The sequence below is a fragment of the Ammospiza caudacuta genome, chromosome 3 (assembly GCF_027887145.1).
Source record: "Ammospiza caudacuta isolate bAmmCau1 chromosome 3, bAmmCau1.pri, whole genome shotgun sequence".
NCBI classification, from domain to species: Eukaryota; Metazoa; Chordata; class Aves; order Passeriformes; family Passerellidae; genus Ammospiza; species Ammospiza caudacuta.
The window spans coordinates 3,148,106-3,172,500 of NC_080595.1; the positions used below are offsets into that span (position 1 = coordinate 3,148,106).

Here is a 24,395-nt window from a genome sequence, read left to right on the forward strand (position 1 = left end):
AACACGTGAAAAGGCCACAGGAGTGCACCACTGAAAAATACATAAAAATGCTAATTTCCCTAAACTTCATCTTTGGATGGACTGAAGCATAAGTGAGAACTTCAACAAAGCTATAGAAAAAGATGACAGGTCTGAGTTTCAGAAATTTAAGACAGCAGTAGGATTAGACACTTTGGGTTGTCTTCGCATACATTTCTTATGGGAGTTAATTCCATTTGACATGCAAGACCAAAGCAAGATTACAGAGGCATAGCCCCATGGCGAGGTGTATGCTGTAGCTAAAAGCTGGGATTTGAATAATTGTGCAGGCTTACTCCAAGAATCAGGCGAGAACAGAATGAATGGATTATTACAAGGAACTTTGTACATTTTTAACTGCTGGACTTAATAAAATACCCTGTGTGTAAGACTGGTATTATGGTCCTTTGCACTCACTCTAGTTGAAGTTTGTGGTAGGATCTATCAAACAGGAGAAAACATAGAAGCTGTTAAAAAAGAATGTGCGATGAAAAACTGGGCAGGGCTGTGCCCCACGCCATCTTCTGAAGGAAGCAAATTTGGAGAGCTTTAGTTCAAAATATTCAGGCCCTAAAAAGTGAAAGGGAATTCATTTCCTGCATGAGAGAAGGTTGAAGGTACACAAGAGACTGGATCAAAAAAATGAGGGAACAGAAGAAAGAGAAATAAAAAAAAAGAAAAAAGAAAAAAAAGGCAAGTTTTTATTTCACTGTTTCAGCTTGTTAGCCAGATCATTTATTACGGAGAAAGATTACTAATCCACACATCATTTTTTTTTAAATTGACCTCTTCCCTTTGTGTCTGTGGAAGCACTTGTCTGTAAAAGGAGGTAATAGCTGACTGCTCCTTAGAGTCAGTGATGCTTAATTAACTGTCCAGTGAGAATTATTGAAATACTTATATAATTCTTATTTAGCACTCATTAAAGTGAGGGATACAAATGCTGGACAATGAGAGGTTCAGGAAGGCTTTGAAAAGAGGGAGTTAGTACTCTAATAGCAAAGAATTATGAAAGCCTGCCCATTAACAGTAATAGAGCAGACCTTTCATTTTAAAAGTCACTGACTCAGATCTGGACTTATTTGATATTTTTTTAAAAGCTCCTTCATCCAACCCCCAGCAATAGACCATCTCCTGCCATTGCTACCCAGAGGTGAGCCAAGGAGGGAACAGGAGCTCCTCTCCTTCCATGGGCCACAGCTGTGGCTGCTGAGGCCACGCTCCCTCGGCTGGTTTGGCACAGCTCCTGCCCCCACCAGCCCCCCAAAATCCACTCTCTCAGCAACTGAGAGGCCCCAAGAGGTGCAACAGAACCAGTGCAATGATTTGTACCACATCAGTATCATCAGTATCAGCAAAATATGTGGACTGTCTTACAGCAGGACTTTCCTTGCATGAAACACATTCACAATTATCACTGCACAGAAAGAGCTTCTCAGGTGATTCCCATTTTGGCCTAAAAAATAATCTCTTTTTCATTTCAATGAGTGCTTTGGGAGAGTGTGATGAATAGCCTGAATAATTTGGCAGCTTCTAAAATGGATATGAAGAGGCTGCTGGATACCCAGCAATGGCAAGATTCAATCCTACCCGTAACTTACTCTGTAACAGGTTACTGTACAGAAAATGAACTAAATTCATCAGTACCCTCTGTGAGACAAAAAGAAAATGCATGTGCATCTGATATACCCAATCAAATATCTCGTCAGAATTAGATGACTTATAAGAATTAATTGGCCCAACTTCAGAGGGCTTCTTGTTGCCCAGCTGGGTTTACAGAAGTCCCATGGATCAACAGTTTGTCCTCAGAAAATCCACCAACAATAACGAGCAAGTTCACCATCGCTGTTTGGAGCCTTTGCAGGTTCATTCCCCCACAGAAGGTGTGCTGCATTCTTCTCTCCAATATGGATATTGTCAAAAGTTCTTGAATCTACAGGAATTCACTTAGAAATGAAGCTCAGGTCTCCTTTCTATTCATATAATGATTGATGAAACACGAGGGAAAATAAATTGAATTATGTTAAATCTCCCAGGGAAACATAATTAAGCTGTAAAGCATTCCCTTGAAATCCTCGTAGCACTCAGGCTGTGTCTCCTACTACATGATCAATAATAATATTAAAGGCAATTATTTTGAAGGACTGGCATGAACTTTCAGCTTTTACTATGTTTTATACTATTAAAAGCTAAGGATTTGCTTGGCTCCTATATCTGTGAAATCCTTCTATAATTCCAGCACAAGGCTTCTAATGCATCATGGATGGGACTTTCTCCTTCTTGCTGGGTACCTAATGCAGCTCTTAATTCTAAAATCTGTATGTCTGTGTATAGTTCAGTATATGACACTACAGAAACCACACTGAACATAGCAAACATTGCTCCCTCACCCTAATCCAGAAGCTGGCCAATTGCAGGGATTATGCTGCTTTCAATCCCACTTTAGCTGGAGTTCTAAGGATTAAATATCTGAACATGTTAATTTGATTAAATGACCACCAATGTGGGCCTACATCACCAAATCAAAACACGGCCAACAATTCCAAGTTGCCAAGCAGAAGATAAAGCAAGAATCCTGGGAGAAAAAACACAGCAAACACATCAAAAAATCTGGGGATCAGGATACAGTAGGAAGAAATAAAATTTGATGCTAGAAGGAAATAGTACCAGCAATTTTCCAAAGGAATTTTGTCATAGATAAAATTTGTGGACAAAAAGGCCTGGCAAAAAAAACCATGGCTGGTGACACATGACTCTTATTATTGCAACAAAATTAAGTAGACAATGACTGTGTGCTATTAATACCTACAGATAAATGTAAATAATTAGTGTGTCATACACATGTATTTTTACTACATATATTTATGAATGCATATGAAAGACTATAAATATATCCTGGTTTTAACGCATCTTGACCAGAAACAGTAATTCAAATGCAATTGTGGAAACGACATAAAAAGCAAGACAGTTCTGAGCAGCTCTAAATTCAATCCCAGGCACCATCCCTAAAGAGTGACCAAGACTTTCATCAAATGTCATAAGCTCTGAGCTGGGGATTTTTTCAAAGAGAACTCTCACTGGGCAAACAGCTTCCAGTTCCAGGAATGCTTGTCAAGCTCACAGGTAAGGAAGGGAGATGGACTTCTCAAATGAATTTGAAAGTATATATTACAAAGAACACAAAAGGCTTCCTCAGAAAGCAGACATTGGATTTGGAACACTAAATGCTATTATGAAAGCATCAAATAGAGCAACAATAATTAGAATACCTTGGTGTTCTGGAAACTGCAACAATAGGTGTAAGTACCAGGATCCAAGATGTAAATAAGTTGGGCATTTTCTTGTTCTTTTAATAACAGAGGCATTGAGAAGGCAAATTTCAGACCCAGGCACATAATTTCTCCACAGAAAGATTCATAAATGAGTTTCATCCTAAGAAAGATCAGAGTAAAATATATGAAGCAAGATGACATAATGGGCTGTAGCTTAAATGCAGCCCCCAATGGCCCCCTGTTCTGCAAACCAGGCTGTGGGTAATTGAATGTAAGACGAAGCAAAAATACAGAAAAGGCCAAGCTGGAGAATAAAAATGCAGTGTGTGTAACAGCACTGAGAGGAGTACAGCTCTGTAGAACTGATTAATAAGAAGAGCAGTGAACAGTACAGAGTGGATTTGCAGAGATTAGAATGTTGCAGGCTTTGTCCAAAAGATTGTATGAAGTTCTTATTGGTTTTGAATTTAAATAGGGTAAAATTTATCTAACACTATTAATGCTTCCCTTTGACCTTTAAATATCTCTTGCCTCCGCCCCCAAAAAAGGACACCTTAAAGCACAGTGTGTTTACCCTGCACTGTTCTATACCTCCTGCACACACGTGTGTCCATGTGCACATGTGTGCACGGCCTCTTCCATTCCTCTGCACTGCCACAGCCATGTGGACAAACTGATTGACACTGGCAGCCAAAATCATGAGGACACACTCTGATAAACCTTTGGAGTCATGTTCCTGCATTAACAAGGGCAGAAATTCCAAACAGGAAACAGCAAGGCAGGGACTTGGGAATTTTTCTTTCAAAGCTCTCACAAACAGGCCAGTGGGTTGGGTGTTGTAGCATGTGGCAGCTCCACCTTGGAGAAGTTTAAGTCAGCAGGAAGACATTTTTATAAAAATAGGAAACATAAAAATGGACTGGGCAGTAAAACTGAGAATAATATTCAGAAAAACTACAGGCAGCAACAGGAGACTGAATGACGATGGCAGCATCATAAAAACACAACATTCATGACAAGTTAATGACAGAGTCCATCATTATAGACAGAATTAAACATTTAATGGATAGATTGCAGGAAAGGCATGAGAATGGAGATTTAATTCTCTGGTTTTAATGCTGCTTTCAAGATGTCTCTGAGACAGGACTACCATAGATCAGCTACTGGGTTTTGGAAAACTTACAGCTCTTCCTCACGGGAGATGAGGAGTTATACTCAGTCTGGAAACCCTCACAGGGGTGGGTGGGATAAGGGGAAAACAGGTGGGGTTTCTTTTCATCAAGGTGAAATATTTTACATAGACTTAAAGCCAGGAGAGAAAGCCATAAGGACAAAGAGTGTCCCAAAGGCCAAAGCACATTGGGACTAGCTAAGAGAAGACACAAACATAATAAAACGAGCCACTTTCAACATAAACATGTTACCAACAACAGAAATTCTATATTCAGTCCCCAGCCTCCTGCCATTGTGGAGGAGTCAGGGAGGATTTTTAAACTGCAGCCATAGCAAACTGGGTTTTCTCATCTAACTTTCCCTATCTAAAAAATGGAAACGAGACACCCCTCTCCCTGTGCAGCCTGTGGAGGGGGACAGGCAGAGAACAAAGAGAATCAGCCTGAGGAGTGGCTGTGCAGAGCCATGAGGATTCATCTAGAACAGGGCATTTGGGAGGAGAATTTCACATTACACACATATCCAGAAAGCTGGAGAGTTGGCTTAGGCACATCTCCCCTTCAGCCAGCCTGAGCTGGGGCTCCTCTGGGCAATTTGGATACCTCTGTGAATTCCTCTCTCGAGTTTGAGTAAATTTCAGGCTTTGGAAAAAATATACATAATCTGTTTAACAGGTAAATTATTAAAGAAAACAATAGTAATTTGAAATGTAGGTTTTCCTGCCTGTACACATGCTCACCAATGGCTCTTCCTATATACAAAGCTGACTGAAGGGAGGGGTGGGATTGAATAACAAATTGGTGTGATACAATCACATCACTCACAATCACATAATGGACTATATCCCAATTTTCAAAAGGCATAAAGTATCCTCATTAATACGATAAGTGCAGCAGTCAAATCAGTACTATGATTTTATCAGGGTTTTTGACTGTACATGAATTAGAATATAAAATGCATACAGAATTTTTAATGGGAAGGCTTTAACATTCTATGAATGTATTTCTCACTGTCATTTACATCGCATTAAAGTGAAATTCCACATAAAAGCAGAAAGAGAATACTCCACGTCCTAAATTACAGTTTTTCATAGTTGTCATGTCCATATACTGGGAATCTTATTCACAAGCTGTAATAATATCTTAAACCTGAAAAGGGTGCAGTGTTGCTCTGTTTGTTTGCTGTGGCTGGCAAGTGGAGTTGTCACACAACAAGGCCACATGGTCAGGATGGAGCCTACAGAGATTTTTTGGGGGATGCAATTGTATTCCCTGCCTGTGCTACAACAGGTTGCTAAACCTACTACTTCTTAGCAGGGCACCAAAACTGTTACCATGTTTAGAGAGATATTACCATCTTCTTTTAGCCCTTTTCCACCTGCCTTTCAGAACATTAGTTTAAAACAAAGTTTGCCAACAATTATTTTTCTTTAAACCCAAAGAGATGCAATTTAGTCTTCTCTAAGAGTGCGCTATTTCTGTATGCATTAAATTTTACCATGAAAACCAGCAATATCAGTTTTTACAATCTGTTTTCTCAGATCCAGTAGTTTCATGCTGCCTCAGATTTGATTAATCTCAAAGAAGAAGAGGCTGTAAACTCAGATTTGTTTCATACTCAAACCACCTGGCACAGACCAAGCCATGTTTCTGACCAATATATTCTAGCTGGTCTGAATTCTCCTTCCCTCTTTAGTTCCTCCCACAGGAACAGCAGCCAGCGGGCACTACCCTGGGTGCTGAACACGCAGGAACCCCAGAAACTCTTAGGGGAACACAGATATTCAAACCTGGACTTCTTTCCTTGATTAATGCAGGTGTTTAGGTGGTTATTTACTTCTTTTTGTAATGTTCTGAGGTTGACAAAGGCACCACTAATGTGGGATAAGCTGCACAATTCTAGGCTGTACCCAAAAAAAAAAAAAAAGCTGGAATTTAAATGGTGGAAAATCATAAAGGTCTTCTTTTCTGTTCTTTACTCATTTTCCAAATATTGAATTTTAAATCTGCTTCTGCTGCCTCCCCTCTCCACCCCTGAGATGCACTGGCATCCAAAAGCACTTTTTTCAGCATATTAGGACACAAATATTTGGGGGAGGAAAGATATGCAGCATCTAAGCACCTGGGGAAAAAGCCCAGGAAATATTATTGGATTCACGATAGAAGCAGCCACAGCCTCAGCTGCATCCCCTGCCTGTGAATTTACAGGTACTTTCAGCCTGCAGAGCAGCAAATATCAGCACTGCTATATTCAGGTTCTAGGAACCATTTATCCATGCCAGGGCAGGAATGTTGCTCCTTGAAAGAGCCACACAGGCTGTTGCATATGATCAGTGCTGGTTTTAGTACTGCATAAATCACTACAAGACTAGGGCCTGTTATTTAGTCAATGCAAAATAAAAAATTTCTAGGAAGCGATCCCTCCTGCAAGTGCCTTTTTGCAGAACAAACACTCTGCAGAGAAGGAGAGGGGGAAGTGAGAGTGGTGCCTCTGCCTGAATGTGCCAGGAGCAGATGAGGAAGGAAGGAAAAACTCCCTCCCTCTCTCCTTTTGTCTCTGTCCTCAGTACACACAACCACACGTCCCCAAGTCACTGCAAGGCTATATTTTAAATAATCATCATTTCAGCTGCCTTCTGTACTCTGTCACATTGTGCAGTTTTCACCAGGAAGAAGTCCAAGTACTCATAGCAGGCATGTCCCACTATTGGGAATGAGGACTTGGGAAACCTACCACTGGCTAAAGAGCTGCAGAGGAAAAGCAAATCTCACTCATCACAGCTTTCTTAATCTGCCTGAATTCCTGTGTGAAGGTTTGCAAGTCAAGGTGTGACTGCTGCTTCATGTCATTCTCCTCCTTGCCAAAATCTGTGTTGAAACCTCATTTCTATTATCCTACGTGTGGCTTTTTTTTTACCTCTACTTGCTATCCCTCCTAATTCCAGACACCATAGAATGAGAAAATACTGAGAGTAACTTGGGGCAAATATTTATAAAATTCATTATTCTGCTGTTTTCTGTCAGTCCTGTAACTCCTTAATGCTGTCTCTGGGTTATTAGCCCTGATCAGGACATGGCATTACTGAGCATCCCACAGACAACCCTTTTACCTTGCTACAGCCAGAAATTAGGAATATTCTGATTCTTGGGCTATGAGAAATCCATGCAAAAGCCCATGTATTTCCACAGCTGATATGGCTATTTAATAACTGAACATGAATCCCACAGGTGTCCCCCTTTCCCAAGGCAGGCAGGAACCCTGCGTTGCTGGGGCGTTAAGTGGTGTGCTATCAGTTTGCAGTATCATCTCTGAGGTGAGATATGAAACACAGGGCTGATCTCTAATCCTATTCATGAATCTCAGGTATATTCTGATAAGTGTTAAGGCTGGCAGGCTGCGCTGGATTTAACATTGACTAAATCAGTTCCAACCCCAAAAGCTACTTTGCAGTTTCCCTTGTATGTAGAAATGATCACATCCAGTTGGAAAAATGCTGGAATGTTGCAGCCTATGGAGGACTCTGGCAAGGTGGAAGTGCTGCATTTCTCTCCAGGTGAGTTTAAGCCCCTACACAGAGCCAGGAGGGACAGGACCATTTTCAAACCTGACCTTCTAAGGCAAGCAGCGAGACCAACCCTCTCAAGCCTAGGTCTGAAAATTATGTTTGTGCTACTAAAAGGGTTATTTTACAGCTTTTTAGTGTGGAAGACACATAAATATTAAACATTTCACGAGACAAAGGTACAGAAGCAGTATTTTGTAATTTTAAATACAATCTTTTTTGTCTTTCAGCACCTTTCACTTCTTCCTGTGAATGCCTTCGGTTCTAACGAGATATAACAAATGAAATAAACATGAAGAAAAAAGAAAATCACAAACAAATGAGTAAAAATCGTTTTTACACATAAAAAAATATACAGTAAGTTGATGACTTAGTTGGTTTCTATCAGAAATTCAATGGGTGCATATGAAAAATCTGATCAGCTGTTTGCATGTAAGAGATATGTGAATCTTGCCTTTACTTGACATTTTCTGATTAGGATTTTAGGTATTATTTCTGATGTTTTCTCAGATTGACATCCATGGTCTACTTTGATAATGAATACCCCAAGAGAGCACAGAGACAAGGCTGGGTCTCAGAAGCTTGGAGCATTTCAATCAAAGATGGTTTGTTAATAATAAAGTAAGAAAAAAAGCCATTTGCTTCTTTTGCAGTGACTGCAGCGCTGACCCTCTCTTGGTCCTGCTAGGCCTGTCTGAGCAACAGCAGAGTTCAGTGGTAATTAAAGCAACAGTGTTGTGAAAAAAGTGTGAATTACTTTTACAAGAAGACTTGGATGTTGCTACCGACTGACAAAGCACAGCAGGAGAACTCTGCTGGATATTAAAGAGCCATGGTAGTCACTATATTGTAAGGTGGCTTTGCAGCACAATGCAAAATTGTGACTTTTCACAAGTTTATACCACAGGAACCATTTGAGTTATCGGCTTAAAATTTTGTATGTTTTATATGGAATATAGCAGGCACCATAAAGGTGTCATGCCTGGTAAAATCTGGTCCTGTTTAAATTATGTAGACCCTAAATTCAATTTTTACCTTTCAATTATGACTTCACTAAGTAATTATTGCAATATTACAGCCTGAAGTGTTGTGCAAAATTACAGAAAGGGCTACGTATTCTGACATCTCTCAGCAAATTAGTGCACTGTCAAACAGCCTGAATTTCCATTTTGACATTTTTAAAACTCAAAAGCACGGCACCCCACCCTTTTGGCATCTCACAGAGAATTATACCAGGTATTATACAGCAGCCCTGTACTGTATAAATATCCTTTTAAGACAACATGGTTGTGTGAGGCAACACAAAGGACCAGTTCTGACAAATGCTTCACTATCTCAATGTTTCTTTATAGTCACTGGGAAAAAAATGCATGTACCAGCAGTTTATTTTCCTGTTAGAATGCAGTGAGAGCAGGGGACACATCCTGAAGTTAGTTTTGTGCATATTCAGAGCCAGTAAAGACAGCATGTACAAATACAGCCATTGCCATCATTCCAAGAAAAAGGTTAGAACTCAGCCTGTTAATCCACAGAATAAAGGGAGAGAATCTTCACCACAATGGGATGGTGCTGTCCCTCAGGGTGTGACAGGATTGGATTCAACACTCAGGACAAGGAGCCCCAAATTAGCTTCCAGTACAGTGTCAGGAATTTACATATCCAGCAATATAAAATTCTCATGGTAAGATTCACTTAAGAGCTTGAAACAGCAAATAAAGATTTTTCTATATATTCACTGGCACTTACTTTGAACACTCTTGGCCTTACTCTGAGCAACTCTAATTTGCAATTTACACAAAAATCACAAAGAGGGGATATTTACTTGCCTGAACTTTCCAAGTGAGTCTTGGCACTTTTTGTCCCAGTAGATAAAAGTCCAATGGAATGATGATAATCCACAGCCCCATAAAGGAACACAGTTTTGTATCTGGTGTTATCCCAGGAGTAGAAGCCTCATTGCCCCACAAAAAATTCTTCCTTCCAAAATTTTTGAAAGACAGTTGGTGTGTGCTCTTCACTATTCTAAGGTAAAGGCAGAGCCTGAGTGGTCCATAGGGAAAATGTGCACACACATTCAGCTCTGCAGTCCTGGGAATACCCCAAGAAAAAACAAGAAAATGCAGGAAATAGAGTTGGAGGAAGAGGGACAAAAAAATTTAAACATTCTCAAGGAATTTGAGGCTCCTTCTCCAGTGTACATTCAAATGACACCTAGACAATGAAAAGCAAAAATATTTCTTAATGTCATTCTACCTGATTTTTCTGGACTTTTAGGTAGGCAACATATCCTCTTTGTTTAACCCTGTCCATGTCTCTCAAATCTTAGTTGGCTCTTAAGACCTGATGCAAGTCCTCTGTGCAAGGAAAAACAGGAAAAGCTTGGTAGAATTCAGAAGTACAGTTAAAGACAATAAACCTCCAGCTAAAAACTCAAATGCCTTGTACAGAAAAATAATCAGATCTACAGCATCAGCACTTTAAACACAAAAACACCAAAACAAATGTTCATTAAACTAATCCCTTTAACCACCACTGACTCCTAGGCTGCCCTGTTCTTACCCCTAAATAATTCTGTCCTCAAAATGAAGACTTAGAGCAACACTTTGACAAATTCACAGTTAGCAAAACCTTGATGTCTGTAAAAATAATAGTAAATATTAAAACCCCCTCACTCCCACTAGCATATCATCTTTTCCTTTACTTTTCATTCAAGGCAAGCTTGATTTTTGCAATGACCCAGCAAAAGATTTGATGATGAGCTTAATAATAAGAATATAGTTGCTCATTTGCTTAAGTGCTTTGCTGGGTGAAGGTCAGAGTGCATTGAGCCTTAAAGGATGAAACCTTTCTCCCCCAAACACAATTAAGCTGGTAGGAAAAATGGATTAAGTTGGAGCACAGCTTAGAACACCAAGTCAGTTAAACCTCTTTTTTTACCATAACAGTGTGAAAGCCACAGAACCTGCACCTAGAAATAACATCCAAGACACAACTGCTGCCATTCTACCCTGACTGATGGGCAGTCTCCCAGTTACACTGAAGCCATCATTTCTTGCTCATGTTTTTGAGAAGGAAGGGGTTGGTGGGGTATTCCCAGCCACAGTCACATGGATGGGTTAGGGAACCAGGGGCTTAAAATCCTCGTGCTGTCAAAGAAATCTGTGTGTTTACTGATTTTGAGGGAAATTGCTCAATACCTGCTAGAAACAGCCCGTGGAGGAGAGGTTCCCTGGATACAGGAATGGCCCATGGAGGAAAGGCTCTTTGTGAGACACCCCCCCTGTGTGTGAGCAAGAGCTGCCCACCAAAGTCACACTGTCAGCCACTTGGAAGCCCAGGACACTGCAGAACCCAACCAGGGAGCAAAGGTAGTGACAAAGACTTGGCTGCTTTTGATCACTTTTTAGATCCTTCCCTCACAAAGTGAGGCAAAATACAACACAAAGGCACGTGACCTGTCACTCTTCAGCCCTTTTGTCAAAGGGAAACAATGCCAACACAATTAAGTGACAGCGCTGTGCTAAATACACTGCAACAAACCCAGGCTGTTGCAGCCTCATTCCAGTCACATTCTCCAGCAGTGGGTTTATCACCGCAGTGCTGCTCGGCTGAGCCGTTCTTCTTTGCCTGCTTTTTGATCAATTTTACGGTTAACCTGAGTTTCTCTGATCAATCAGATCTTTAGATATTCATAAGCCCAACCTTAGGAGGAGTCAGAAACCTTAATTTAATTATTATCCAAGAGGCCCATATGAAAGTGGGCATATAAAAGCCAGCATTCATAGTAGTCAACAGTTTTCTACAGAGAAGGGTATTGATACTGTGTGATCCTTACAGAACAGAGAAGCAGCAGAAATTCCTCTGACTGCTGTTTATGTGCAGACACATCTGGATCTGAGGTGCTACCAGGCAGTTCATATACCTCTTAAAGAACTTTCTCTACACTTAACAATTCTGATTCCTACTCAAGTAGGGAGCAAACATTCTTTTTTAATCTTTTTTTTTCCTATTTCAAAAAGAGTTTATGATAGTGTCCCCTTGTCTCTGAGCACCATAACACTGATGCTAAAAACATCAGGTCCCTGTACATAAAGAGCTCTGGCAGAGCTTAATCGTGAACTCAAACAATGGCACACTTAGATTCAAAGCACAGCACTGAAACCTGTTTTTACACTAGCACAAGATGAGCCATACAAAAGCAATTTTTTTCCTAAGAAGCATGCGGAAATGGGCACTCCTAACATTGAAATAAACTCAAAAAATCAGGCAGAAAAGGCTTTCCAAGATAAAATTAATTTACCTTGTATTTCCTTTCAAGGGCAGGGGTGTACGGAACCAATCCTGACAAGTTCTGAATATCCCTCAAGCAGTACTATCTCATGCTACTTTTAAGATCAGTTGCCTTTCCCAATCCATCAGCATCAGCCCCAGAAGTAGAAGATGGAAGGGAGGCAGGAAAGATGAAACAACAGAGAAGGAAAAAGTCAACCCAATGCCTTTTGGGTTCAACACCCATGGAGTGAGCAAAGGAGGCTGAGAGCCCACAGCTGTTCCACAGCCTGGATTCCCTTCTCACAGGGAACTGTCAATGACACAGGGACAAACTGCCATGGAGAATATGAAACCTTTTCCTTTCTTCCTCAAAACAGTGAATACCCCACAAAGCTGAAGTATGATCATAGACTGAGAAAGCAATTTGTTAAAATGACACAGCAGGTTAGGAATACACGACCACCGAGCTCTCCCTCCACCCAACAACATGTACAAAAGTATGTTCCTAACACACAATTTGTAAATAGACATGCTGAGAACACGGAGGCTCTGGGTGGCATTCCATCACTGCTGCTGCACCTTTTAATTAGTGTGTAATGAACACACTTATCACCGACACCACATCTTTTATCATGTTAAACTGTTGAGATGTTCTGCTCTAACCATCAACGACACAAAATAGCTGCAGCAAACTGATCCCTCAGCAAAGTCAGCCAAGTAAAACCTGTGGCCATTTTATGTGCAATGTTCCCCTCTGATGGCTTCTCAGCTTGGGGGGCTAACACAAAAAAACCCCAAAGACAAACACCTAAAAAAGCAAAAATAAATAAGCAGATGTCCCTTTCAGCATCAGATAATCCTGGGATTTTTTCTAAAATGAGCTTTATCTTAACTTTACGAGCTAACAGTAGGACTCAGAGAAAACCTCTATTTCCCCAAGAGGAGATCATGCCTTTCTATCACATTACAGAATAAACAGTTCAATTCTCACCATATTCAAAATATTACACTATAAAAAGTACACTTTATTTTAAAAAGTACCTATGGATTCTTATTAAAATAAAGGTACAAGCACTTAAGTAAATTACAGTCTTCTGGTGTTCACAAATTGCAAGATGTGCAAGCAGATACAGGTGAGTTTAAAAGAGCACACCGAACTTATTTTTATCATGTTATGTGTCACCCTAACAGGATGATTTTAACAATTAGACCCCGGTGTAAATTAACACCTATAATAGTTGTGTTTCCAAACGGATTTTGAAGTGGGATTAAGGGAGAACAGGCCTTGTGTGTGCAGGACCTCACCTTTCTGCCAGCAGACAAGAGAGTGTTCACTGGCAAGGAGACACAGAGGCACAAATGGGAGTTTCTGTCAGAGGCAGAGTGCCTGGGCCTGCAAGAGAGCAGCAGAGTCCCCCGTGACCACAATCACAGGAGTTCTGTCATTTCCTGCAGAGACACTGATGTTGCTCTCAACACTTGGCTGCCCCCAGCTTTATCACCTCGTTTGCCTGCTTTGGCCATTTGGTGAGATAAAGAACGAGGCACAAAGGGGTGGCAAAATATGGGGGCACCAAGGGAATAAAAATTAAATGAAGTTAAGTGAGGTTAAACTAACAGAAGTGAATGTATGGTATTGTCTACACTGCTGTCCTGCTTGGTGTGCAACACTGGTTCTGACAGAGTATCCCAGAGCACTTGGATGTGCAGAGTTGTGCTTTCCCCCAGAAGGAACACAACCTCTGTGTCCTGGCACAGCTCAGAACAGGAGTCCTGAGCAACATCAGTGGGTGAAACCTCCGAGTGTGGATATGCACACGAGCTACACCCATGCAGACTGAGAACAGAGAACACACACAAATTAATATTATCTATTAGGATAGCCATCAAATTATAATGCAAAATGAAGACTACTCCTCTAGCACTTCAGACAGACAGTTCATTTACTCAGAAAGGTTCTCAGCATGAAAAGAAGAGCAGCTCCCCTCCTGAGGGACATGAGCAAGGGTGACTCCATGCAGAGCAGGGGCTTTACCCCAGCTCCTGGAAGGAATCCTCTGTCCGGGCCAATGGGGCTGCTCAGCCCCCAGGGCAGGGCACGTTACTGAGCAAGCAGCACAAGCGTTCAGGGAGAGCTGTGCTTTAAAATGGTTCTTTTGTCCTGTCCGCAAGATGAATGCAGCTTGCAGAAACTAAGTTTCTTTAGCCCGGTTTGTACGGGTATGAAGGTTGGCAATATCTGCAGCCAGGCTGTGCAAGGTACAGCTCTTGAAGGTACCTCATATACTGGTGTAAGTGGTAAGTAAAAGCAGAAGAAAATGATGACATTCTTCAAGAAACAGCTTTAGGTCCTTGAAAATGATTATTTCGGTTTGCCTGCAACTGTAAAAATGAGTTTCAGATAATAGCTTTTCTTTTATATAGTAAATGATAAATGAGCATTTAAACATTGACTCATCCACCAACGAAGATATAAAGAACATAAAAAGTCACTGTGCTAACAGGGAGTTTGAGAACTAAAGTCACCTGATTTTTCAACCTGGTGATTACACCATAAGGATGTTCATTTGTCTTTACTTCCACACCAGTGTTCCAAAAAGTATATATATATATATTTCCACCAAAGACAATCAACCCTTTTAGCTTTGGCCATTTATATTTCTGAGCTAACCCCCACAAGAGCCTTCTGTTCCAAGTTCATGGGTCTTTTATGACCATAAAGACAATCACTGCAATATTCTGACCTCAGGACATCTAGAGAGAGCAAAAATACTTTTAAAAACCCTCCACCAGTGTTCCCCCTCACTCAGTACAAGATTAAACACCCTGAAAAAAAAATCCAGTGAAAGTCTTACCCACTTTGATTACCAATAGAAGTTCACACAAATCGACCCTGCCTTTGGTCTACATGTGACAGGAATGAGAGGGAAAATCATTACATGGGACCCAATATTTGCAAAAGGGAGGAGGGGACTCCAAGCCAAAATATTAAGAGTATGAGAAGGGAGCTTTATGTTTATTAACATGCACTTTTTCGTTTTTCCTAGAAAATACCTCTCCAAAGGTTTATAAAGCTTTGAGAGAAATCCAATCACAGAGAGTTCACTATATCATAACTATCATTTAACACATTGGCTGAATTTTACCATTTCAGGAGACAATCTGTGATCACAGTGAGTCACAGGTATAACTCCTTGTCAAGGTTTTATTTCCATTGTCTCCTGCATCATGAAAGGAAACCACAAGCAGTAACTTTTATTGTGCTCCATGCACACACATCTTACACAAGGTTTTTGGAGGCTTTGGGCTGGGTTGGTGTATTTGCAATCAAAAGGAAAATTACTGAGTGCAACAGTACAGCCTTTACTTTACACCCTCTGTTCCCAACCTTTCCCACTACCCTACTGCAGATATGCTAGCCCAAAGTATATGCAGCTCTGGAAAACAAGTCAAGATCTCTGCTAATTCTAGCAAATACATATTTTCAAGTAAATGCACAATTTTATGTTCTGTTCATTAACTCTTTGTCTGTTTTCTCCAGTGAGTTCCTCCTACTCAGATGCTTGGCAGACAGACAATATTGCTGTAAGTTTTGGAAGTGCCCTGCAAATCACAAACACTATTATAACAAAATAAACAAACAAGTAGAACTATGCAGACATTTAAAAGTAGAAATTAGTTTATAAAAATGCTTATGGATCTCTTCACTGGAATCTTTAAAAGGAATCTGTCAGTAAGGAAGTAATGAAGTTATCTGGTTCAGGAGTGTGATTTTCCCCCTCTCTCAACCATCAGTCAATAAGAATATTGAGTTTATGAATTTGGTAGGACTTGCTTTCTAGAATTCAAAACCTTTGGAAAACAGTTGGCTGCAGCTCTGTGTGAAAGACACCACATCCTATAAAAGGCTTCCTGTGATCTGAATGCTGAAATAAAAACTGACCAAAGATGCCAGAGAGCATGAAAACTAACTGGGGTTTCCAATCTCTGGCATCCCAGAGAGCAATTCCTTTATCACAGTAAAACTATAAATGAGAGATAGAGTAAGGATGAGAGAGGGCAAACCCACAGTTCAAAGTGGAATGTGCTCTTTAACATCCACACAGGCTTTGTCCCTGCAGCTGAAGAAGTGAAATGTGTTTGACAGCAATGCAAAGTTCCAGCTCAGCTTGTCAAACACCTTCTGTTGCAGGACCTGACTTTAAAGGTGCTTATAACTTTAATTTGGGGCAAAACTTCAGAACTATGTTTGATACAGTTCAAGTAAAACCAGTAGGCTTGTTTCTCAGTTGTTGTTTAAGAGAAAACATGGATATTACAAATAAAATAAAAGAACCTCCCCAAACTCCATCTGCCTTTCACTCCCCAAAAGAGCTACAGCTGGGATTGAGCACTGGCAAGGAGCCATGGAATTCCTGTCAGCTGCATCCCTGCCTCACCAACCTCAAGGGTGACTTTTCTTGCCTTCAGAACACTTAACTTTGCACCCTCAGTGCTCCTCCAACGTGAGGCTGAAGTGTAATAGCCTACCTGCACGTGGGAAGGAACAGCCACCATCCCACCACGTTTCAGCCCCAGTCACTCCCACTTTAAAAGCTACACCCCAAGGACTGCCACACATAATTCAGCTTTTGGATCACAGTAACCCCTCTGAAACCTCCTGTCTTGGCTGTCAAAGAAATTAACCTTTCTCAGTTTAAAGGTGCTTTCTCGTAGGAATCCTCTCAAAACTTAAAGGCTTTTAACATCCATCCAAGAAAAACAATATCTGAAAGTGTTTTGGACTTCGCTTCTGGACTTTGGAATATATTCATTTGGGCTTAGTAATCCTGGGGCTGCCCAAGGTCTTCAACCACTATGTCCAAAAATAAATATGTACCACATCTTCTCCACAAAAATTCAATACAATACATACAGTTAATAAACAATTCAATAAGTAATAGCCTTCAAGAATTCCTTGACATGTAACCCTGCATTTCAAGCCCTTTAAGTGAGACAGCCTCCACACACACTCTGAGCCACCAGACCATTTCACTGAGGTTCAGTGTTGGATGTAATTATACCTGAAACCTCCACTTCCAAAATGCTGAGCTTTGGAAACCTCTGCTGACTTTGAAAATAAGGCCTAACTGTACAGATAAATGCACCCAAGTCTCTGATTGCTCCCTTTCCACAGCACAACAGCTGTATGGTTGTTATACATCTCACCCCAGGCTTTACTGAGGAGCCACTATTAACAACAATAAATCGCTATCAACAACTATAAATAAATAAATTTCAGTAATGCTATGTGTAAGACACCTAAATCTTACAAAACCTAACCTGTTTTTTCTTTGGGGAAGCATGGGGAGAGCAAGTGCCTCCATTGAATGAAGGTTGGAGATACACTGCTGGCACAACTGTATGCCTGAGTGACCTCAGCTTTCCTTCTCTAGACAAAAAGAGCAACTTCAGATTGATCCCACAAATTCCATTTTACACAACTAAAAAGGCTGCAGTTTTAAAATTTCCTCTTTATTTCAACAAATGGATTTCTACCAAGTTATAAGTTCAGAGAGACTTGGACAGATCTTGCTTCATTTGCCACTTAGGAAGCTTTAAAAAGCCCAGCAAGAAAAAGCCCAGCAGATAAACGGAGCATTATCACACAATAGAACAGAAGTGCTTTGGATCTGGTGTTCTTGTGTCTCTGCTGAAGCACGAGAAGGTTTCCTGGCACTCCTCTGAGTTCAGCAAATATCTGCAGGTGTATCTTGTGTAATAACATTATGGTCTGGCTGTACCAAAACTGCTCCTCAGCAACCCTGCTCATGTCACTTTTCAAATAAATATTTGTAACACTTATTTTAGTGGATAGTCTCAGGTTCACTAAGCAAGCATAGGATTCTTTGCCCTTTATTTATCACAGATCCTTTCCTAGTCCATAACTTAAAAACAACTGCAGGATGAAGCCAGGAGACTGTGAGAGCTTTCAGCTGAAGGTCTCAAACACAGACTACCTTTTTAAAACTTTCTTCCTGAATAAATTTGATATAGCCAAGCCACTTAAACTGCTGGGTCAGGTCCATTCCTGGAAGAAGCATGTTTCTATAAAAAGGAAGTATGATGTGGTCACAGAACATCAATACTAAAACCCTGAAAAGCTGGAAGTGCAAAGTCAATGGCACAAGTTTGATTGGCTTCTGAGGGAAGCCACCCCTGGTTCCCTCAGGTGCCACTGAGCTTTGGGCACTCCGAGGGGTGAGGAAATGGCAAACACTTTGTCTTTCCCTGCACAACACTGAGGGGCAAAACAGACTATTCCTCTAAAAGCCTGATAAATAAAACTTAAAAAAAAAATATACACATACTGTATTGACATAGCAGCTACAGGCACAAAGCTGGGTTTCCACTGAAAATAGAAAAAAAAAAGTCCGGTCAGAGTTTGTTTTTAATGGTTTTTCACTTTAAAACAATTTAAGCCAATCATAATGGCTAAAACTTTCAGCAGCCCCAGGAGTGGGTACTAGCCATGCTTAATTGTCATACAGTGGCCACCAGTGCAATTAAGGTGCAAATTTTCAGGGAAGTTTCTTAGAACTGGGTCTTTGCTTCAAAGGCATCTTCGTGGAAAATATTCCCCACAAATTTCACAGGCTGAATTCAACTTGAAAGACCATGATGTGCAAAAATGCTCTGTATTTTCAGGAGAAACTTGCAAAACATGAAACATCCATTACCTTCAGCACAGACACTGAAGTGAGGTTTAGCAGCATTGAGCTCCTTCCTCTGCTGGGATGCAGGATGTGAGTGGAGATGTACAGAGGAAGTTTTCCCTTCCAAACTCACAAGGAGAATGCAGTCCTGGAGAGTGACTGCAACAGGGGCAGTTTCTAAGATACAGAAAGGTTTAAACATCTCCTGTAGGGTGCTTTAGGACATCTGCCTGCCATCTCAAACTAGAAACAAAAACCAGGTTGTGCATTCTAACATTTTTGTTAGAGAAAGCTTCTTCTCCTTGCATGAGGCAACACACCAGGTTTGGCCATTGAACACAACAAGTGTAAAACCCAGTTACTTCTTTAAGTTACTAAATTCAAATATAAATTTCGGTGTGGTAATTGTGCTTGAATTGCAGCATTGTAGTGACTAAAGTGTATTTTAACAACTTTTTAGCAACACCTGTAACATCATAAGTGTTGTTAAAATGACATCCTTGCACAGGTGTGGACAGGATCACTCTCAAGGATGGAGTAATTCATACAAAAATTATGGATAAAATAATGGAAAAAGTTCCCCCGAAAGCCTCTGTTCATCTCCAAGAAGGGAAGAGGACCAAAAGCAAAGGTACAAGGAAGAATTCTGCAGAAGGTGCAGAAGGAGGAAAGATACAACAACAAAGGTTTGAAAACTCACTTGAACTGCTTTTGGATTACCAAAACAACCATGGAAAATACACAAACATTTGTCACTTTCCTTACACTTCCATGTCAATTTCTTCTATCCCAGACCTGTCTCCTTGCATGTGTTCATTCATCTGCTTGGTCTTTCCTATTCTCCTGCTGTCCTTCTCACACAAACTTCACTTAAAGTAAGTCTTAGTAACACTCAGACAAAGTCTGAATATGCAAGAATTTATAAGATTTTATCTCTTTTTTCCTTTGTTTCAGTTCTTTTATTCCCATTTCACAAAAAATTACATAGGTTTCCATTCATGTAACTCTGAAAATTTAGGTTTTCTCTTCTGATTTTAAATGAAAAGATCATATATTTTAGTGGTTTATTCTCCAATGTGATTGCTGCCCATTCCTGAAACTGCAGCTATTTGCAGCTGTAAATTTTCCTTCCCTATAGTTGCTTAACTTCAATGACAATTTTAGATCAAAATTAATTTACATGACTAAATAAATTGGAATATTAAAAATAGAACTATAGAGTGATAAAAGCAATGTAGATATTTTAGATATAATGCAAAGTTTTTAATTAAAACACAGAATCTTCAATTTGCTCCTAAATAAAACAGTAACCTTCACTTGATTGATTCTATGAGTGTTGCTGATATATCTTGTTATAGCAGCATGAATCACATATTAATTAACAATTTGAGTAATTAAAATGTTTTTATTCTTTAAAGATATTAGAGATGGAGCCAAATATCTATCACACACGTGCAAAATTTATGGTAGCCAGCAATGAAAGATATTAAAAACAGGGAATTTAGTCTGGCTGCCAACTATAAACTAGGTGTGAGTGTTTCAGCTTACTAGTTCTATAATGGTATGTACAAACTGAGTTGATCTAATATAAATCTGCTGTTCATGAGGATATTTCTGATGTAATCCTTACAACTAAAGGTAAATGAAGCTCTTACATGTTTACAGGGAATTGACCAGTGTTTACAGCTTCTGTCAAGCACCAAAAGCAATTATCTGTGTGCAGAACTTACCTGTCCAGCTCTGCTTTCCTGTCTCAGAGCAATTAAGAGAATTAGAATACAGCAATCCACACATGAGTTTTCCTCATAAACATCGTGGTAAAACCCCACTTGCTCATGCCAACAACACCAGGAACACTCACAGTCACTAACTATAGCCGCTAAAATCAAAGTAATTTTATAATTTATACAGAATGAGTGCCCTCAGGGCGTGCCTTCCCCTGGGACACTGTTCCCGGCCTGGGCTCCCCTCAGGAGCTGCCGCCATCTTCCACAGCCTCCCCTGCCTCCCTCACCGGGGTTCTCCTCCTCCCCTGAGGACCCTGGCTCTTTCCAGCCTCATCCTCCAAACCCTTTTTCCTCACCTCTGCAGTTCAGCTCATCTGCCCAGGACAGAATTCCATGTTTTCCCACACACTGGCTTCCAGAAATCCCAGCTTCCAGAAATCCCAGCTTCCAACCTGCGCCAACAACTCTGTGCCCTGCACTGCCTCCTTACCTTGACCCTCATCGCTTATTTAACCTGCTGTTCCCTCTAATTTTCCTTAAATTTCTTTCTTTTTTATTCATTTTCTGTCATTTTTATTTTTACCCTCCTTCTCACAAGCTCCCTTGTACCTGTGAGGGGCCGTGAGGGGCTGCTCCTGCTGGTTCCGGCCGGTTCCAGCCGGCTCTGGCAGGTTCCAGCCTGGGCTCTCCCTCACCTGAGGGCTGGGGAACAGACAAAAGGTCGCCCAGCAGCGAAGTGTGAGGGGAAACATGTGAGGAGAAGATGGGGTAGGTATCCTCAGATTTCTTCAAGCTTCTTGTCAAAAAACCCTCCCGAACACCTTGACAACTTGCACATTAAGCTGCCAGTGCTACACTTCTGGTGAAAAATACATATGTACATAAATTTATGTCACGCCAAGGAGTATAAAAAAATACATGTGCTGTATATTTCAGTAGACTGGTTCTTCAAGTGCTGGCCACTACAACAGGGATTTCCTTGAGTACCCCCATGTATGCTGGCTTATATGAATTAAGTGGAAACTGCTCTTATTCCACTTTATTCACCAAATCACACAAAAACCCAGCAACCCTTTCCTACTAATCAGGAACTTTAGTATTAAATTGGGATCTTTAACATTGAACCAGGATCTTTAATACGAGCATACTTCAGACATTCCCTAGCAGTGTCAAACCAGAGTGCATAATACAATATCAGTATTTAAAACCACCATCCCAATCTGGGTTGAAAACAAGGTATTTCTCCATCTGTGTAACACCTTTCATTCCCTCTCAATGGGAAGAGAATGGCTCAACTGCAGATCACAGATCTTAAACAACCGGAGTCAAGTCGCAAAAGCCGGTGTTAGCAGGTCAACAGTTTGAACTCCTCTCTCTACACATCTCCACTTGCCACCAGGTCAACACAAATATTTAAGGGCTGAGCGCAGCTGTGAACAAAGTGAGCCCAGCGCTGCTGAAGGGGCACAGATCCTTCCCCCTCACACACCACAGCAAAGTCCCCAAATGCTGGGGCCACTGTCCCCTTTCCCTCTCAGACAAAATCCACCTGCTGGTGGATCCAGCCTGCAGGTCTGACAACTCCTGTGTGTAATTTTAAATTCTTTCAAAATTCCTCTACAAGGTTGACTCCATCTCTCCATATTTTTCATAATACTTCTCAGCAGCAATTTAAGCTTTATTCCCACCAAATCTTGTTTCCCACAGCTTGATGCTTACAGAATACTGTTCTGGAAATAGAGACTACAGACAAGTCAGATTCTGGAGGAGCAGCTGACACAGAGATGTGGGACTTTGTCCTTAAAGCACTGTTTGAGAGAAAGTCTTATCCACCACATTTCCAGCCTGGCTCCAGCTACTTGTCCTAACTCAGCAACACACAACCAAATAACTCAGGGATTCCCAAGGTGTGCCTAGATGAATATTCCAGAGTGACTCAGGAGTGGTGTTGAAGTTAACCTGGAGGATGCTCTCAGGACCATACTCCAATCACTCTGCTTTTTGTGAGAGCTGACTAAACATTCAAGTAAATAGTTACTGAAGCAACAATTTTAATTCTTTTTACCTGACTTCCGATCAGCCAAAGGTAAGTAAGAAACAGAAAAACTGTCATGTATCCTGTTCTGCTTTAACAAAAAATCTGGACTTTGGGCTCCTGGAGGCAAGGAGAAATTCCTTAACTTCCACCAGATGTAGAACACATATTTTCCTTTCAGGGCAGCTGCTGGAACAAATGCCTGACACTAAACAGTGAACGCTACCGCAGACCTGACTTCATCCAGTCCCAACATCCTCCAAAAAAGGAAATCAAACACTGAGTATGTAGAGGATTAATGATCACCAATCGAGGTTTTCATACAGGATCTGGGCACAGTCATATTACAACATTCAGCAATAACAGGAGGAGGCCACACTGGATCAAGTACATCCTTACTGACCATGGCACAGAAAGTTAATTTAGGAGCACCCTCCACCAGGGAAAGAACTACACGTGTAAATACAACAGATCAGGAGCCATAAGGTTAAAAACATAAATTATTACCACAAAAATTATATCCTGTGTTCCCATTTCCCCACAGCATTTTGAAAGCCATTCTCAAGTATGTAAATCTTGCAGTTTTACTGACATTAGTAAAGGGAGCACAAAATAGATCTTCAAATTGTTAAAATATAAAAAATCTAAGGTAGATCACTAAAGCACAGAATTTTATACCTGTCCATTATTCCCTGCACCTATATATTTGGGTGGGGAAAAGCACACACACACACTCACAATGGTGCCAACCCTTTTCATCTGATAATTTCCGCCAATAAAGCTGTGAAAATTACCAAGTCCCACCTTCAAAGCTATCATTGTTATTACAGATGAGTTCCTCTCTTCCCCTCTTTCTCACTCATACACATACATGCACACAGATGAGCTGCCAGTTCTATTTATTAGACTCCTCATACACAGAGAGCAGATAGCTCATCTGCATTTTATCAGGTGCCTGTATAATTAAAGCTTATTGCAAACAGAGATATTATTGGTGTATTTTATTACTTGTCTATGAGCAACCGAACAAAGTAAGAGGCATAAATGAATTCAGTTTTACAGTACTTTGTTTTAAACAAATGTCACTACCTGCACACACACACCTAATTATCAGTTCTTACACATTCTGCCAAATATCAAGCCTATAGTTCATAAGCCAGACTCACGACAGGCAGTAAATATATTCTCTCTAATTTAAAATTTTATTGCAAAATACCCTCTGCACTACGTTAACCTACACTAAATCACACCCTGCAACACCAACAGCCTCGCTGGTGTTTACTTACTCATTCAAAAAATGAAAACCAGGATGAATCCATATTCACACAGATCTGCACTAAAAGATGTAGGTACAAATTTTGAAACAACAATGCGAGATGAGAGGCTGACACTGTAAAAAATGCTTAAATATTAAAAATAATAAAGTGGCTTCTGGCTAATCACATTTTTTGAGTTTAGGGTCCACACAAGCCTTTCAGAAGTTCTCCAGCAGTTTTCCTAGATTGTATTAAAATGCAGATCTTTACCTAGATCAGGTAGAGCATTCCACAGCCATGATGAACTGTGCTGTGGGGTGGGATTGTGTTTAGCAGTGTGAGTACTGGAGGCCATCAGATCCCTCCGTAACAAAGAGCAGCATGC

General features: G+C 40.6%; 1 long non-coding RNA gene across 1 annotated transcript in view; it reads right to left on the reverse strand.

The window, feature by feature from the left end:
• LOC131556296 (uncharacterized) overlaps positions 1-24,395 on the reverse strand; it is a 183,822-nt gene that overhangs the window by 96,670 nt on the left and 62,757 nt on the right. The gene's annotated exons all lie outside the window — the stretch shown is intronic.